Source organism: Pteropus medius, unplaced genomic scaffold, assembly GCF_902729225.1.
Source record: "Pteropus medius unplaced genomic scaffold, Ma_sr-lr_union100, whole genome shotgun sequence".
In the NCBI taxonomy this organism is placed as follows: domain Eukaryota; kingdom Metazoa; phylum Chordata; class Mammalia; order Chiroptera; family Pteropodidae; genus Pteropus; species Pteropus medius.
This window is the reverse complement of record NW_024349801.1, coordinates 9,639,987-9,659,643: the sequence shown is the minus strand read 5'-3', so window position 1 is coordinate 9,659,643 and position 19,657 is coordinate 9,639,987. Positions and strand designations below refer to the sequence as shown.

The 19,657-nt window shown below is 45.3% G+C and overlaps 1 long non-coding RNA gene and 1 pseudogene across 1 annotated transcript in view; both read right to left on the bottom strand.

The window, feature by feature from the left end:
• The window catches only part of LOC120622779 (uncharacterized), a 98,155-nt gene extending 93,391 nt beyond the window's left edge, over positions 1 to 4,764 (bottom strand). The window contains exon 1 of the long non-coding RNA XR_005658557.1: positions 4,138 to 4,764. This is a non-coding gene — a long non-coding RNA (uncharacterized LOC120622779). The remainder of the gene's footprint in view (positions 1 to 4,137) is intronic.
• Positions 4,765 to 19,310: 14,546 nt separating this feature from the next.
• On the bottom strand, positions 19,311 to 19,428 carry LOC120623184 (uncharacterized; annotated as a pseudogene).
• Between the last annotated feature and the right edge of the window lie 229 nt (positions 19,429 to 19,657).

The following is a 19,657-nucleotide window of genomic DNA, read 5'->3' as shown; positions in this document are numbered from 1 at the left end:
ATTCCTTTATATACTTCCCATTCGACTCAACAGTGCTTCCTTCCTGGGTGTCATGGCCAGTCAGCCTTTCTACAAGCTGCCCACACTCCCCAGCTTATTCTCAGGAAAGCTAAGTCAGGCTGAAATGTGCACTGGAAATTTATATTTGTATTTAACTTAATTGGACTCCGGAAGGACAAGGAAAGACAGGAACAACTGCTCCTGATGTGGTCCAAGAAAATGGCGAGAGGTCCAGGGAGGGGGACATCCAGGTCCAACCGGACTTTCCAGAGGTATCTGGGATCAGCCATGGAGACTCTATCCCGCAACGGGGGAAGCAGGCAGGGACCCCCAGGAGGAAGGGAGGGCGTGATGTGTCGCAGGCAGCGAGTGAGGCTGAGAAGCAAGTTTCCGTGAGAAGCAAATCTAGCAGCCAGTGATTCACTGCAGGGCCCCACGGGCTGACCTGCTGGGGATACCCCACTAACAGGGACGGGCCTCCGCCGGCTCCGCCTCTGCTTGCATGAAAGTCTTCCATCTCTGTTTTCCTTTTTGCTCAGAGAGGGCAGGAGGCCTGGGCAGAGGCAGCCTGCTGACTTTGGACCTGCCGGGGAAGATCCGGGGAAGACTGACGGAGACTCCTGTCCTGAACAGGTTAAGAAACAGACAATCCCCAGAGACGAGACAGGCCCAGAGCTTGGCTCTCAGTGGGCATGCAGGAGGCGTGGATTGGCGACGTCCACTGCAGAGGCACCATGAGACTTAAGGCAGAAGCTAGGGCTTTGGAGCTTTAGAGGTACGCTCAAATTTCACACCTCTCCCCCTATTAGTTACTGCGGCCCCCAAGGTACCAAGCAGCATAACCTTTGGCCTGGTGTTTAAGTCTCTAAGCTTTACTCGTCTCATTCCAAAATGAGAATCTTAGTAACAAAAAATAATCACACCATTACTTGTCCTGAAGTAGCATTATCTATAAATGCATTATATACATGAGTGTCACAATCAACCCAGAAGGGGGTACTGATAGTCTCATCTTCATTTTGCAAATAAGTGAACCGAGGCACAGAAAGGTTAAGCAACTTGCCCGAGGTCACACAGCCAATAAAGAGCTGAACTGACGTTTCAACACAGGTAGTTCGACTGCAGAGTCTGTGTCCCTAACCACCCTAACAACCTCTATAGGGAACTGGGAGAAAAACATTGAGAAATCCGAAGTAGAATTGCCTACGATGCGGTCGATAGTCAATTTAACCCTGTCGTATTTTCCTCCATTTCTCAATTCTCTGAAGCTCAATGGTGCTGTGGCATCATTTAACCATTCCAACTCAGCATTTACTCAAAAAAGGACAACCCAGAAAGGTTAAGTAATTGGCCCAAGGTCACACAGCACCTATGTACTGAAGCTGAGAACATAATTGAGAATTTAATATTTTATTCCAGGAGGCTTCATGATTTTCTACTGGGGACCATGTGCTACTCATTTTGCATTTTCTTTTCTTATGTAATTTGGTGAGGATTTTTCATTTTCAAGTTCGGAGAGGAGGGCTACTGCTGGAGCTACAAATTAATGAACGCAGACATGATCTCGGTTTGGATTTATTTACATCTTCCATAAATCATATTTATTGAGCGCCTGGGGTGTACAAGGCATTGTGAGAGGTCCCACACATTAAAGCAAGGAAAAAATAAACATTACAGACACTTGGTGTATACTGCAGACTACTTAAATATCCAAAGGCATCAAATAAATCATGAGACTGTTTAGAAATAGGCTCTGGCTCACACCCTGCAAACCTTCATACAAAACCCTGCAATTGTGCAATGTGGGCTGAGGGCTGGTCTCTACACAGCGCTAAAAATGTTTGTTAACACGAGTGAGTGGGTCAGAGGTCCCCGGAGTCATCATGTTTGGGAGTTTGGAAATATTGTGAACTCCTTCTCAATTTCCCTACACAGACGAACATCTTCAAACCAGCAGCAATAAAAAGAAATGGAACCGTAAAACTTGACGCCATACCATTTACAATTAAGCTGACCCAACCCAGAAATAATCTCCACTCTCTTTAAAGGTGCCGCTACCATGATTGTTAGAGGTGAAGGCTGGTGAGCAGCAGGTGTGCACGCACGCACTCACACAAGCACACATACACATACACACAAGAATGTGTGCCACGTTTGCCTCCTGCTCAGTGCGGTGGTAGTGGTGGGGGTGTCATGAAAGACCCTGTATTAGAGCATGTCGTAAATTCTACAACCCTTCTATGCATACACGAAGCTTCTACTCCCTGCTTACAGTGTGCTGACTGATAGTATAAGTTCAGACCAAATGGAATCGCTGCTTTTCCAAGATTTAAAAGTCTGGTGGCTGTAAAACCACCTACCCCTTTTGCGTATCTCGTAGCTCAGTAGCAGAATTCATTTCTTCTTTTATGCAATGATGACTAAATGAGCGCCGACTTTGCATCAGGCTCTGTGTTGGGCATGGGTGGAGGTGGGGATTTGAAAATAAAAGAAAGCATCTCTGTCCTCAAGGAGTACATAGTCTAAATGCGGGAAACACACAATTATATCAGCAGCCACAGTCCAGCCATAGTCGTCAGTCAACCTCATTGTGCTTCGTTATCACAGAGGACAGAGCCCCCACGACCATGGGATTTCCAGCAGAAGGGACTGAGCAGAACTTTGAAGCCGGAATTGCTCTTAAGTCAATGAGGACAAACAGAGCAAGAACAGTTCAGAGAGAGAAACAAGCATCTCAAAGCAGGAGCCAGACAGACAGGGGAACACTTGATGTGTGTGGAAGCCTTTGAGGTTGGCCAAGAGACTGTGGCCAGAAGTCTGAGTGGAGGGCCAGGCGGGCCTGCAGGGCCTGGGTCACAGACGTCTCTGCACACCAAGCCATAGAGGGCAAACTCTCTCCCGAAAGCGAGAGGGAGGCATCAAGGATTATTGTACAGGGAAGTGACGATACCAGATTTGTGTTTTGGACACATCTTCCTCTTATTTTCCTTTTTCAGCTCCCTATGCTTTTGAGAGCAAAGCGAGCGCTCACACACCTACCTAGTATGCTCCAGACAAACCTCCTCTGGGTTAAAGCCTATTCGGTGGGAATAATTTTTGAGCCCGAAAGAACAACCTTGTAGGAAACGTAGAAAGTTACAGAAGCACGACATTTGTGCTTTAGAAATTGTCAAGGCTTAGAAGGAAAGGAAGGAAGAAGCAAAAGAAAGAATAGAGAGCGAGAATAAAAGGGAGAGAGGGAGGCAGGAGAGAGAAAAAGGAGGGAGGGAAGAGGCAGGTTTACGATCCGAATAGATACAAATCTCGACTCTGCCTCTGGCCAGCTTCATAAACCTGGGTCTGTCGCTGAACTCCTCTGAGTCTTGGGTTCCTTATTTAGACAAAGAGAAAATCCTAACAATTTCTAATAGGGTTGACATGGACCAGATATGGGTCCACTTGTGGCAGAGGTGGCTAACTGCTCACCAAGGCCCATGCTCTCCCTTGCACAAGGTGGGGTGCCACTGGCCACATTCACGAGGCCTCTCTTCCGGCCAGGGGTGACCACATGACTAACTCACCAAAGGGATGTGAATGGAAGTATGATATGTCACGTCTGGGCCAAGGCTTTTAATCATTGAATTGGCCTGTTCTGTGCCCTCCTTCCCCTTCTGTTGGTGGGGAGAAGATGACATTGAGGCCGTAGGAGAGAATGGAACCACGGGACAAAAAGAGCCTGAGTCCTTGAATCAAACCCCTTGTCAGAGTGAGAAATCATGTGATAAGTCACTGAAATTGCAGGTTCGTTTGTTACAGCAGCTAACACTATCCTAATTAATCTAGTATGCTAGTATCTGGCATATAGAGCAAATAAGATGTGTTTAATAAGCACCATATGAAGGGAAAATACAGTACACTGCTTTTGGTATTTTCTTTTCAAGGAAAAGAAACAGTACAATTTTGAGATGATTGTTTTCCACCAGTGTCTTTGGAAGAAACTTTTAATCAAGCAGCCCCCTAACAAGATTATCTCTTTGGAGGAAAACAAAGCCAAAATCGGGGTTTCTTTCTTCCCCTTCTCCCTTAAAAGTATCCTGCCAAGTTCTAACTGCCATTATTTAGCAAGTTCTTCAACTTAAAAAGTTACCATCTACTCACCATCTTGGCGAAGCTGTCAGTTGCTGAGAAATGGAACTCCGCCAACTGATTAGTTTTGATGGACTGCGGTGTGGAAATCCAGTCTCTGTCACTAAAGTGCCTGTTCATCCAATTAACCAAATTACTACGGGGAACTCTAGCCAAGTGCAACAGTTAGTGGACGGCTGCTCGGCCGCTCGGGAGGTCAGGGATGGGGGAGGAGGGCATTTCATCAAATGCCGGCTCCTCCCTCCCTGTCCTAGCGCCAAAAAAAGCGTGCTAAGCAGGGAGGACAGAAGAACAGCACCCACCCCACTCCTTTCCTGCCTGGAATGAAAACTTAGATGTGGCTCTTTTTAAAGGATGTCTCAGTGTTGTTGTTATTGTTGTTGTTATTATCAGCAGCATCGTTATTTTATTTTATTTTTTTTAGCCATTTAATACCCACTTCTGAGATGACGACACTGTGCTTGGAGCTGAGATTATTTCCGGAACTTGCATGCTGGCAGGGAGAGTCAAACGGTCAACAGCGAAATTTTCAACCTCGACGCTATTGGCGTGTGGGACCAGATCATTCTTTGTGGTGGGGCCATCCTGGGCATTGCAGGATGTTGAGCAGCATCCCCAGACTTGACCCACTAGATGCCATAGTACCCCTGAGTTGTGACAACTGAAAAATGTCTCAAGATATTACCCATTGTCCCCTGGGGGCAAACTCACTCCCTTGGTCCCCATCCCCCATTGAGAACCACTGCACGACAGGGAAATAAATAAATGCCTACTAGTTGTGATACAGCCTGGGAAGGATAGAAATAGCACAGTAAGGTAGAGGCAAATGGGTGATTAGGGAAGCCTCTCTGGGACTCAGGATGAGGAGGAATCGGTTACATGAAGAGCTGGAGAAGACACCATCAGGCAGAGGGAACAAAAAGACAAAGGCCTGCAGCATGCAGGAGGGAAGCAAATACGAGGAGGTGGCACATACAGGGTCCCGGTCAACTCTCTCTGACTGGGAAGCCCGTGCCCGCCACCAGCCTGCCGCACGTCCTCTCCATTCTGAATTTGCTCTACGAATACCCCTGGCCATGAAAGGGGGACCTCCTTGCTCTTGGGGTGTCTCTGGGGTTGATGGTCAAGTGTATTTTTCCACAGTATTTTGCAAGTATGAAAATCCAGGAGAGGCCGAAGCATAGGAGAAGTTAAAAGAGGCTTACGTCTTGGCTCCCTCACTTCCAAGCACTTCTTCCAAACTTTCAGAGACTTACCTTGTAAGTTCTTATAAGGATCCCAAGGGGTGGCTCTAAAGTTCCTGGGCAGGTGATCGTTATCGTTGCCGTTATCATCATCATCGTGACAAACTAACACTTATCAACATTAATGCATATATTGTCGAATTGCTAACAATGCAATAGGTATTGTGCGAATGTTTTACTCTATTGGCCTACTAGAACTCTGTGAGGCGGGTCTCATTATTCACACAAAATGTCGATGGAGAAACTGAGGTATACGAAGGAGGTATAGAAACTGAGGTATCGAAGAAGTTGCTTAGATCACATGGCCAGTAAATAGCAGAGACAGATTTCAAATCCATTAAGAGTTTTTCGGGGGTTCTTGGGCTCCAAATTCCTTGTTCTTATAATTAAATCGTTCTCTATACCATTGGTTACTTAAAAAGGCTAAGATATTCAAATGTCCCCAGGTATTTTTTTCATCATTGTTATTAATATGAAGTGCTTACAGGAAAAAATCCTTTTGACACTCTGCCTTGTTCCCACCCCAAGGTGAGTCAGCCACCTCAGCCAGGTGAAAATCTAGTTGAAGGCAAAATTGTCAAGGTTTGTCAGAGCAAGTGGATGTGGTGTAGGAACAAAGAAGAAGAGGTACATGGGTCCCTCTGGGCGACATCCTGCTGCCCATCAAAGAAATGTGCCCCAGTGCCACAAATATAAAATTATGACAAATTCTGATGAACTAGAAAAAAGAAAACTCTTTGAGTGTTCTGGTTCAATTTCTCATCTCGTGATTTGCCGTGAGTGGTTCATAGAATAGGGCAGACACCTTCAAGGGCTGCACGCATCAGCATCTGACTTGATCATCTTGGCTGAACGATCTCTTTAGAAGGGATGGAACAAGCATATCTGGAACTGGGCAATTGTGTCATCTTGTTGAAACCCACAAATGTGCAGATAAGCCTTAAAACGTTCCATGGAGTCGTCAGAAAAGTACACACACCACCACACCAATTATAATCATAAGTGGAAACATTCTCTCTCTCTCTCTCTCTCTTTCATTTTGCTTAAAAACAGATGGCCTGGTCTGTATCATTATTTGTGTCAGTTGCATCGATACTTTCCTTGGCTTAGAGACACGTGTAAAGTGACTGTCGTGAATGCAAATTTTGTGGTAAAGGCCATTTACATTAGCAAAACTCTTGACATCACAATCGATAATCTTTAAAATGTCATCTAAATTATGTCTCTCTTTGGGTTATTTATTAGAATTATTTCTGCTGCAAACAAGACAGCAGATTCATCTGTCTTTGCAAAAGGTCTGAAAGTTTCTAAATGGTTTATGGGCTTGGTCTTCCTACCCCCACCTCCCTCAGCACACTTTTTTTTTTTTCTTAATAGTATAGCAGAGTGACATATATGACAACCTCAGGGTGTGGTTCTCACAGTTAAAAACAAAACCGTACTTCCTTGGTGAAATCAATCTGATGTTCGTTTGCCTTTATATGTCCCCTGAAAACGCTGAAATGTTCGTATTTGCTCGCGAAACCTTGGCCCAGCGTCACTTGATCTCCACAGAGACCAAGTACATTCAGCAGAAGCACTGTGCCTAGAGCCTGGAAGATGTTTCTAGGGCTGATCTTTGGACTCTCCCAACACTCCCATAGAAGGAAACTGGGGTTTGCAGAACACCTCCTAAGCTCTCTGCCGCTTTAGAAGTGATGAAACATGCATTTACACCTCTCAGCATTTCAGGAGGTAGAAATCTTTATACCTATTTTGCAGGTGAGAAAACCGAGGCCCCAGTGAGCTAATGTAACTCACCCAGGGTAGCTGAGGGAGACTAGACCCAGGCTGCTGATTTTCTTTAGAGCTGTGCTTACCTAGTATCCTTTTGATATTACTCTCCTGGGGTTCTGATTAAAATATAAATCATTGTCCAGACTGAGATGATTACGAGCATAAAAAGGGTACTATTAATAATTATGCTTGACATACATTATACACCAGGACCGTTCCAGACAACTCGGGACATGTGGTTACTGGAGTTAAAGAAATAAGTTCTCATCCCCCACTCTAGAATCATCGAATCAAATCTCGAGAGGAGTGACTTGGCCCCTGTACAGTAGGCAACCCAGATGACTCTCATGGTTACAAAGTAGACCCCGATTCATGGTTGCCTGCTCCAGAAATATCTAGGGAGCTTATTAAAATACCGATCTGGGGAACCCACCACCCCTGTGTGTTCACATTTAGTGTGTCTGGTCTGGGGCTGAGGATTTGCATTTTTAACAGGGATTTCAAACGTTCTTGCTACGTTTAGGAATCGTTATCTAGAACCGGGGGACTGAATTTGAAAGGCAGGCTTTCATTTTGTCACATCTGGTAAGATAGAAAGCTTTCCATCTTAAGTCAATTCATTATATTGTAACCAGAAACTAAAATAAGCAATATGATTGTATACCAACTATACTTAAATACATTTTTAAAAATTGTTTAAAATTTAAGATTTATTTAAAATTTATTTAACATTCTCTTGTGAAGAATGTAATTAAGAAGGAATATTCTCCACCACCCCAGGCTGTTGTGTGACCTTGGAGTAAGTTACTTTATTTCTCTGTGCCCCAATTTACTCCTCTCTACAAAAGGAATATTAATAGGAATATCCTTCTTTAATTGTTCAACATTTAAATTAATAAGAATCATGCTAAGCATGTAGAAAGAGTTCACTAAATTTAACGACCACTCTGATTTGTCCCTGTATTTGATTTCTTCCAAACTGTTTTGTGACATTTATAGTCTTTTTGTTTCTCATGACACTTTATATTACTTTATCTGACATAATATAACATGTTTCCCAACTCTTAACCACTCTCTTACTACCTGACATCTGGTCACCCATTGTCTCGGATCAAAACCAATTATGTGTAACTCTTCTTTCTTTCTGATTTTGTCCTAAATTTCACAGGGATATATTGCTAAAATAATGATGTGCTGGAAAATAGTAAGAATTGGTATTCTGAAAACAAAAAAAGACATCATTAAAAATATTTCTTTGGCATGCTTTATAATGGCTGTATGGTATTTCATTATATACCATATGCATATACAATACTTTCGTTAACCAGTTGCATAATGTTGGATATTTAGGTTGTCTCAGTGTTTAGATACTATAATTATTTGTTTATTTGTTTGTTTTTGTGTTTTGATTAGCAATGATAATTTCTTCTAAATAAAACCAAAAGAATAATTTTGAACATGGTAAATTTAATTCTGTTAGCAATGGAGTCTGAAACATAAATAAGTGTCTTATCCTTCACGAAGCTGTGACTCAGGACCCACTATTTATAAGCCTATTTCCCACCCATGTTTGTCCTAAGGACAAACGGGGCCAAGAATTGGCTAAAATGAATACTTGCTAAACAATAAAAAATAAATAATATTCCGAAACAGAAAAAAAAAATGGGTCACTCTTTGTCTAATGGCACAGAAAAATAAAAAGGCTTTTTCTTTCATGTTAAAATCCAAGTAATGCCTTCTGAGGCTTTAGTCTTCAACTTCAAGGAAGGAAGAGGGATTTTAAAGCTGAGGGTGGGCTTGTATGGCAAAAATAAGCATCAGAGCAGATCTAAACGATAATGAATGAATACATGTCTTCTTACTGCATACGTGGATCTTATTACCCCATATTAGTAGTTACGGTATATATTTATAATTGATAGACCCTGAAAATAGTGTACATTTCTAATTTTAAACACCCAAATGTCACATTTTTGTGTAATTTTGCTTATGTCCTAGGGAGAATCGACAAATGATTCTCTGAGTATTTGACGAGATTTAACCTGCTGTCAAAATAATCCTGTTAGCTTTTTTTTTTTTTAAGCTCACATATAAAGTAAGACGAATAGTATGCCTCAGTGCAGCTATTAGAGACAGATATACCTGGATGAATCCAAACTTTGCCATGTAGCAGCTGTGTGATCTGGAGCCAGTACCTAAACCCTGCACCAGGTACAGCATCTGGCACTTAGAGGGCTCTTAACAAATGGTTTCTGTTGTTGTCAGAAGCTGGTCAGGTTATATCTTTTGCAGAACAACCTGCAGCAACATGGAACTTCCACATGGAAGATGCGTACCTGCAGAGGAATACAACCTTCCATTTTGATTGCAGCCACACAGACAAACACCTGGGTGTGCAAAAATAAGTGTGAGGAGTGTGCAAAGTCCCAGGTTCCCTCCTGGCAGGAGTCTGCCTTCCAAGGAGCTCCCCCACTGGGTCTCACCCAACCAACTGGTCACTAACGGCAGATGTGAGCTAGGAGCCAGGAGTACGGGTCATAACATTTGCATAGCACGTTAGCATTGACAAGAAGTGTGAGCTCCAGACCCAAAGTAAAGCTGTCCCCTGGATCCGTTTTAATGGGCATCTGTGACTTCTGTCCTTGCATGGCTGGAGTACATCTTCCCTGACACTGCTCCCAGCCCGTCCTATTATCGAGAAAAGTTCTTGTGTTTTGCACGCACTGAGCAGGGAACAAAAGCAGCAGGGGAAGTGTCAGAGAGAGAGATCTGAGCCGGGTTTAAAAATGATGTGCTGGCAGGCAGCTCTGCCGGGCTGGGGACAGTCTGGTCATTATAAAGGTGCAAAGAGGGTGCACGGGCTCCTGAGATTCCAGCTCTATTCACCTGGCATCCTGTGTTTCTGCCCTTTCCAGGCCAAGAGCTTGAGGAGCTCCTCTTAACTCCTATCCACTGCTCCTAAGTAGGCCACCATGGTCCACCAGTGGTCGCACTCCAGAACCATGTGTTCTTTTGTCCCAGGCAAGAGCCACAGGTCAGATGCAATCACCTTTTTCCCTCGCAGAGGGGGGAAGGATACATATATTATATATATATATATACACATACACACACACACACACACACACACACACATTATATATATATGTATATATATATGTATGTATGTGTGTGTGTATATATATATATTTTTTTTAAATTAGGAAATCCACTCTATATTTTTTAATATTGTCCTTTCAAGGATGTCTCTATTTGCATAGTTTGATCCTCTTCCTCTACTCAGCACCAACATTAGCGTGACCTTTTCCTGCTAATTGGAAAATCTTACGGAAATAAACCCTGTCAGAAAATGAGAAGTGACTCCCCCTTTGGATGGCCAAACGACCTCAGAGGGGGAAAGAAGTTCTGAATTTCTGCTCCTTTTGCACACACTGCAAAATCTTTATTACTTTGGAGAGCCTTGGAGCTCAGTAATGCCCCTCCAGTGCAAAGCGGAGTAAATAAATTTCTTCTTATGACCACTTTGGAGAAACACACAACCAGATTTACTCAGCAGGGATAGATAGTGGACAGGATAATGAAGAGAGAATAAGAATATGATCAGGGTTTACAGCCTCTTCTGTCTCTTTAAAGGGTTTTAATCCTTCAGAAACAGGATACGGGGTCCATTTCCTTAAAGATACAGTGTCCCTTCTGGGAGGAGTAATGTTATAAAAAGCTAAGATGTAACATCTATCTCGCAATATTGATTGGCACTTTAGTGTGATAAAAGGGGTTGAACCTGAAGGGGAAAAGAGGGAAAAAGGTAAGCAGGAATTACTCTTTGAAGAATTCAAAGTGTCCCTGTAATCTCAGGCCAAACTTCAACGACAGAGAAGCAAAAGCTCTTTGGGCCCAGTGACAAACTATTCATCGGCAGAGCTGGATGATTCGGGCGGGTTTCGGGGATGACTGATTCGCCTCTGCCAGGAAGTGACTATTGTTTTAAAAGCAATTCTGATGATTCCGACGGCACAATCTGATGGATCTTAAATGGACCCAACGCGAGTTAGGCCAGATATTCTGATTCACTGCCATTGGCCTAAAGGACAAGGTCCTATCTCTTGACGGGTGTTGAGTTAAATGCTCCAGGAACCCAGCTGGTTCACTGCAATGGCCCAGTATGACTGAGGTCAATTTCAGTGACTGTCCCGTAAATCTCCCCAACACTCTGCTTTTAGTCCACCACTGCTCTCATCTTTGAGCGTGATAATGGCCTCCTTCCCCCACACATGAAGTCACCTAACCTTTATGGAGCACGCGATACACATATGGTGTTCTCCCATAGTCCTCACAATAACTTCAGTGGCAAGGTTATTAACTTCGATTTACAGTATAGGAAAAGGAGACTCAGAGAGGCCCTGCCCCTTACTCAAGGACACACAGCTTATAAGGGGCAGTTGGGATTCAGACCTATGTCTGCCTGAATCCTACATTCTCCCCCACTCATTATGCCCAGATCAGGAGCCTCAGAGGGACCTGAGTTTGCCCTCCTGTGATTCAGCTCCTGATACCCCACATCCTCTGAAGAACCCCTGATGTCCTTTTCTGATTTATATAGGACTTCAGGCGTCTCTCCAGTCAATTATTTAGGAAATTACTTCTCTCTACAGGCCAAATTCCCATTCTTTCCTTTATCTTTTACCAGGAAAATGGAATGGTCATCACCAGTTTCAAAAATGTCAACCTTAAAATCCATTTCTGTTTCTATCCTGAAACTAACCGCTAACAGACACCAGGCTGACGCAGGTCCACTCAGGAACGTAGGGCCTGCCTTTGCATAGACCTCTTTACCCAGAATGCAGCCTCTGCCCACTCAGGAACTCAGAGGCCCATGCCCTTCGCCCATGCTGGGGCATTTTGCGGAGGTGTTTGGCTTGAGCACAAGTCTCCCTCTTGCCCCTAGCTCACGAGCACCATTTATACCTGCCCTGTCTGAGATTCTTCTTGGCCTGCTAATTAGATTGAAAACATAATCACTTGCTTACCATCTCAGCAAGGCCCTTTGAAATCTGCTTATTTAATACCTCTCAGCTCCCCTTACCTGTGATTTCAAATGTAAACACTCTATGCTCCACGCATATCGAATTTTTCATCATTTCCACAAAAGCATCCTTCAAAACTCTTTCCTTTTGGTCTCACTTTGATCGGCTTTCCCCTTCGAAGGCACAACAAAAAGTCACCACCGCTGAGAAGCCTCTCCTGATTGCCCCAGCCCAAATCACATCGCATACTTCCCTGGGCTGGCTTCCCACTGCCCCTTTCTAGTGTCTCTCCCCCTCATACGGCCTTATATCTCCTTTCTATAGGAATAATTTGTTTATATTCTGCCTCTCCTTCCCTCGACTACAAATTTGTTAAAGCAGGGACTGTGTCCTTTTCATCCTGGATGAAACTATGCACCTGGTCCAGAAAGGCTCATTGGTGAAATAAATGGATGAGTTAACCAGCATTTCTAAAATCTCACTGTGTGCCCAGTCAGTGCTAGGTCCTAGAGTTACCAAGTCATATAGATAATCCATGGCTTAGAAACCTTTCCCCCTCCAGGGAACTCCGACCCAAAGCACAGGATTCGAGTCTCTGCTGTAGACAAATGGAATTCTGCGGCAGATGAGGGTGGCAGATACTGGCTAGCTGTCCACTGAATCATTTTTTTTTTTCTTTCGAGCATGTGACTGGACTGTGTTCGCCAGCCTCCCTTGCAGTTAGGTGTGGTCATCTGACTGAGTTCTGGACAGGGAGCAGAAGTGATGTGCATCGTTCCAGGCCTGGCAGTAAAAACCTCCCACAGCTCCTCTCTGCTCTTTCCCCCTCCAACTAGGGACTGGCGGGGGTTCCCTGAGCCACAGATAGGAGGGGCAGCGGCTGCTGAGACCGCGGCTGCAGAAGTACTGCCCGGGACCTGTCCAACCAGGCACACTAGCATTGAGTGAGCAAGAAATACAATTTTAATGTGTTAATCTGCTAAGATGAGGGGGTTATGGGTTACAGCAGGCGGCTGGCCTTCATAGAGTGACAACAGTGTAAGTGTGTGAGTGTGTGTGCGAGTATGTGTGCGTGCGTGTGTGTGTGTACACGAATCTGAGATCCACCACGTACTCAAGGCGAGGAGTCCCACACGACCCGAGATGGCCTGGCCCACATCCCTCTCTCACCTGCAGCTTTCAGATTCAAGGGTCCATAAACGCACTGGCCACTTCCATAGAAAGCCTGACATTTGCCCTCCCTCTTTGACAGCTGTCATAACAAGTGTCACGCTAACTTGAAATGCTACTCTACAAAGAGCTCACTGTTGAGTTCTTGTTTTGGAAACTGGACTGCATTCTCTGTGGGCTCATTTTCTCTTTTTCCATTTGGCAAAGACTGCTAGTCTTGCCCCTGCGAGAGCTACGGAGATCGACGATGGGGCCACCTTTCCTCACCCCTTCCCTGTAGCCCGAGCCATAGAGAGATGTATTTGTGGCCATGATTAATATGGAGTAGAATTTGTCTTCTACTAAATGGGGAAGGTCTCTTGCTTTGGTGTTTACAGAAAATCTCTCACTATCTCTGAACGTGCTCTTCCCACCGAAGTAACGTGTTTTCAGGGTTTGCCTTCCAGGCGTGTGGGAGACAGCTTTCTGTCGTTTTGTTTTGTTTTCAGGAGCAGGGTGCTATGAACTAGGAAGTGGTTTCAAAATCTACAAATCCACGCAAAAAGGATCGGAGGGCCCCGGAATTCCAGAGGCACGGAATCGTGGGACCTCTGACTTCGAGGCCCTTGGAATTGTGGATTCGTGGAATCGTGGAAACGCAGAATCCTTTTTAAAGCAGTCTCTGGGCTCTAGGTTTCTGGAGCAGAACTCAGAGCAGTGTTCCAGCCTCAGCAACCAGTGTCCTTCCCATCTCCCCACCCCCCTGGGAGTGGCAGCAGGATGTGACACGCCAGGTTCTCCAGTGACAAGTGTCAGGCAAAAGCCTGGAATGGCAGCCTGAGCACGCATCTATTGCCTCAACACATTACTGGGAAATTTGGCAGCTCTGCCTGTGGACAGGCTTCGCCAGGTATTCTGCTTTTTCACTTTTTTACCCCGGGGATAAAGTGCCGTGACACTGAAAATGCCAAGCCACCAGGTTTTCACACCCCGGGGTATGCACACCAGGACGCGGTCCAGGGGTGGAAATGACACCTGTTGAAATGACGCTATCCGCCTTTTTGGCCCAGGTTCCTGCCTCCGGATCTGAGCCTTCTGGGAAGTGTTCGACCTGAGATCTGGGCAGCCAAGACCCAGGCCAGTTCTTAGGTAAGTGGCACCTGCTTGAGGGACCTGAGCAAGTGACTGAATCACAGAATGTCCTGCCAAGGGGCTGAGGCAGTCACACCCTTGACGCAGAATTAAATTGACCTCTCGACTCCAAGAGGATTTAGGGCCAGTCTCTGGGCAAGATGAATGTCACCCAGATTCTCCTTACCTGCTTTTGTGATTCTGGGACTTATTGGCAATAGTCACATACCCCACGTCTTCTAGAATTACAGAGTGTTCTAGGGTATTTTGGTCTCCGTGTTGTTTCATAGTTGGGAAGAAGGAGGCCTCGTGGCACCAAGGCGAGATCGGGGTGGGGAGATCTGAAAGATGCGAAGGTGATTCTTGACTCTGCCTTTTATTAGCTGCGAGACCTTGAGCAGTGTCTGAACATCTCCAAGCCTGAGAATTGTTGTCGGAATTACGTGAAATAATAGCAGCCAATATTCATGTGCTAGGAATGGTGTTAAATACCGCCCTGATTAACAACGACCTTATCAGCTAAGGATACTCTGTCATTTTTTAACAAATTCAAAAAAAAAGTGTCACCAATGCCAAAGGTCACTCTACCAAGAAGAAGTGGAGGCAGAAAAGAGAGAGCTTTCGATCATAGTGACAGGGTTTCTCCACGTCAGCACTACTGCAATTTTGAGCTGGATAATTCTTTGTGGTAGTGAACTATCTGTGCACTGTAGGGTGTGTAGCCAGATGCCAGTGGCACACACCTCCCATCCAGTCGTGACAACCAAAAATGTCTCCAGACATTGTCACATATCAAGGAGTGAAGTTCAATAACTTGAAAACCGCTGAAATAGAGAATCAGATGGAATATAGGTATAAAGACATAGTGCCTAAAACATAGAGTATCAATATATGTCATTATAATTCAAATTGTAGAACTATAACTAATGTCAAGGGCAAGAGAGGTAGAGGGAAAGGAGAAAGAGAGAGAGAGAGAGAGAGAAATATAAGGCTTCTCTGATCTCAGGATCATATAACAAAACCTAAATGGAAATGGTAAAATATGCAAACTCATAGAGAAATTTTTCAAAGTATTTCAAGGTTATGATACTGGCAGTGTTGCGTGCATAACTATTAGCCACGCAAACAATTGCATGAATCTTACTACACAAAGTGATCCAGAAACCAATGGAACTGGAAGTAAGAGACGCTGGCCTGGAGAGGGGGTCATGTGTGTAGCGCCTGTCTTATGTCAGGGCCCATTAGGAGCCCTGCGCTCTATGTGCCATGTAATCTTCCCATGAATCTTGTCAGGTGGACCCTGATCTCTCTCTCTTTCCAGAGCTGGCAGTTGCCTTTCGGAGAGGGCAGGGCACTTGGCCGAGATTATGGTCAGTCTGTGAAAGAGCAAGGATTGAAATAAAAATCTTTCAAATGCTAGCACTAACTCTTGGGGCCCCCAAAGAAAAAAAAAGTTGGCCCCCAACTCTTACTTAGAGTGTTTTATAGATAGGAGTGATCATTTTCACACCATGGCCATCCTTTAGTGTTTTCTAGACCCGCAAAGTTTTCTGAGGATCTTTGTACACCTGTCAGTGTGTCATGGCCTTCAAGAAACCCACAGGTCATTTCACTGGAAGGTCAAGAGTTCAATAGGACAGGAACGCAAGAAAAGCCTGGGGAACAAAAGAGAAGATGCACGGGTCCTGGAGTATGCATGTATCTGGCCATTACGCGTGCTGGGTGACAGTCACCCGTTGGACACTGCACCTTTTGGCCAACGTGGGAGGTGGGTAGGAGCAGGTGAGGGACGTTTCCCAGGAGAGGGAATGCCGACTTGAGTTTGGAAGGGTGAAAAGCACTGTGGCTGAAGAGAGAGGAGGAAGGAAGTTGTAGCTGGAAAAGGAGCGTGATCAAAACGTCAGATTGGGATATAGTGAGGAATGACGCGCGTTCTCACGGTCCACGTCTCCTTGTAGAAGCAAAGGGATGAGGGTGGCGGAGGGAACGTGACAACTGCGATGCTCCATTTTGTACCCATGTGTCCAAGGGAAAACCGACCTTAGAAACAGTCACACTGTTGTTCTTAGGTGCATCTTAATCCTACGTTCTCCACTTTGAGTGCGATTTCTGTGACATCCTACTACCTGGACCTGTGGACAAGGTCATGCTCTCTCAAAAGTAACGGGAATATATTTTCCCCGGGTGGAAAAGAAGGGAAAAAAAGAAAAGGGAAAACCGTACGAAACAAACCATGTGTATAAGACATCCAGAAAGATAGCATCAGATTGAGGGGGAAAGAAAGAGCGAGAACCCAGGAGCTGACAAAGCTCTGAGGAACGAAAGAAAAAAAACTTGTTTGGGAAAGTCAGAAGTTGTTTCATAACATTTTAAAACCAAAGTTGGCTCACATATAAAAGATTTCTCCTTTTCTTGATAAGATTACTGCCCACCCCCACCCCCAACCATTTCAACAGCGCTAAAATAATCTTTAGGACATTTAATCCAAAGTCTGTCTTCTTGAAGGGTCTTTACTAAACCTCCTGCCAGCGCTGGCAGTGCCTGGAGCTGTCTCCCCAATATTTCACAATCTTTTCTCCTGAAAAATGCATCCCACGTTCTTAAAATAGAATCAGATCGCTGGCTGAAGTTGGTGGGCAGGGAGCTGAATTCAGGCACAAAGCAGGTAGGAGGACCTGGCCGAGGCATTGCTCTGGCTGGGATCTGGGTTTCCCTAGAGATGGAGGAGAAAAGGGACAGCTGGAGGGGACATGGCCAACCATCGCTTTCCTTCTGGCCTTCTGGTTCTTTTGAATCCTTGGACGCCTCCAAATTTAAAACAGTTTGTCCCAAGGGAGCACGTAAGGCCTGGTGGAGCCCCACGATAGCCCCTCAGTGAGAACGAGGCGCTCCTTCCACCGCTCTGGAGCTCTGACCCCGCAGGGCGTGAGCAGAAGGCGCTGGAATTTGGTGCTGGAGGCCACACGTTTCACAGGGGGCTCTACCACTCCATGTGATCTCCTTAAAGGAGCAGTCCCTCCCCTGTGAACTAAATCCTATCTCCCAGAGCTGTTTTGATCATCAATTGAGCAAAATACACATGAAGGACTCGGATATGATTTGTCTTACTCTGAGTTAAAGTTGTTTCTAGTCCTCAGGAGGAAGTGGTTGGAAAAATGGTGCCAAAGAGAAAATGCCCCTGGTCGTTAATGCTGGGCTTTTGTATTTTGCAGGAGGAACTAGAGCCACTTTGACTGCCCTGGCTTCCAGCAACGTGGCACTGGGGGCGGGGATGAGGACCAAGATGGGGCCCTAAGCCTCGAGCATTTACTCTGTTAGTATTCTCAAAGAGAGAGGAGGTTCTACACCGGACTTAAGGTGAACTCCAAATAACAACCTTAAGCAAGTAGCTTCTTAACATTCTTTCCTGCAGCGAATATTTCTGGAGAATTCTCACATTCACACACACTCGCATGTGACACTCATGTGCCCACAAACGCAGACATGTACACTCACACCCTCACACGTGAACACATACACACCTGCACACACTCACACCCTCACACGTGAACACATACACACCTGCACACACTCCCACATACAGACACATCTCTCCAAAATCCAATTCTTGCAAGCTCTCAATTTTAACTAAAGAGCAGGAAATTCTTTTCAGAGAAGTCCGAAACAGCCTGCTCAGTTGCCTGGTTCTGCAAGCAGCCTTTCTAGGCCTACGACTTTCACTAACTTTTGCTGTAGAACCTTTGTAGCCATATCTTAAGGATGCTCGAGGCTTGCTCCCTGCCTTTCTCCCTGCCTCCCACTTCCTCAACCTGGTGTCTCATGTTTTTGCAGCCTGGGGCCACATTCCCTATGGATCCATGCCTCTCTGCGTCTTAGCAAGCTTTTCTGTCTTTTCCTTGTCCATCTGGCAAACCACATCTCATTCCTGCACCATTGGCTCAACAGTCGTTCATCGAGTACCTCCCATATGCCAGTCGTTCAGGGGAGTGGAGGAAGGGGTGGGAGGAAGAGCCGAGAAACAGAAATATCACTGCCCTCAAAATCACAGCTCCTTATTGCTTAGCTTAAAACACTGCTTCTTCTTGGAAGCCTCTCATGGCTGCTCTTCCTGTCCAGGTGAAGGCGATCACTCCCTCTTAAGGATCCCTGCTACCTCCACGACTACAAACCAACGCACAGTTTTCAACCCTGATGCTCTTTAGTGCTCCCCAGATGCTAGAAGGCAGATCCACCACCCAACTTATTAAGGCAAGCCCTGGGAGCCACTCGTGTCCCCTCCTCCCCCTTCCTTCATTACCTCAGGTCACCGCCCATCCTAAGCGTGTTACCTCCTAAAGGCCTCCCAGATTTGCCCTTCTCTCCTTCGCCATCATCTAGTGTAAGTTGTCACCATCTCTTGCCTGGACTGTTGCAGTAGACCCCGAATCACTCACTGTAACTCAATCGCCTCACAGCAGCCAGAGTGATTTTTTGAAATCACAAACATTTAACTGCCTTCCCCCCGCTTCTCCCATCAAACACTCCTGCCTTCCGTAGCTCTGACATTAGATACCAAGACCGCGGTCTACCCTGACAGCCCTGGCCCACACCAGGTACCCTTTCACTCGCTGTAGCATCTTTTAATCCCTCAAAGCCACTCTTCTTCCTCACTCCACAGGACTTTTGCACGTGCTGTTCCCTCTGATTGGAACACTCCCTACCCCTGCCGATGACTCCTGCTTTCCATCGGCTCTCCGTTGAATTACTACCTTTCTTTTTCTTTTCTTTGTCTTTTTTTTTTTTTTAGGCGAGGCAACCCTTAGTTGACCTCACAGATTGCAAGGAACTTGTCAGCTTACAATCTCTTATTTTTTATTATTTATGCCTACAGCACCTGGTCTTCCTAGGTGGTCTCTCATCCAGTACTAACCAGGCCCGACCCTGCTTAGCTTCTGAGATCAGATGGGATCGGGCTTGTTCAGGGTGGCACAGCCGTAAACTGAATTACTATTTTTTAGGGAAGCCTTCCTGAACCTCAGGCCTTAGTCAGTCTACCCTAATAAAAGTCCTCAGCATTCGAGTCCAAGGCCACATACGGTGTTCTCAGGCCCTAGGCACTCCGGCATTTGCAGGTCCCTTTGTCCACTAAATAGATTTAAAAGTAGATTTTATAATCGATATAAAGATAAGTGTAATCAAGACCAGCTTCATTATTATACACTCATTATT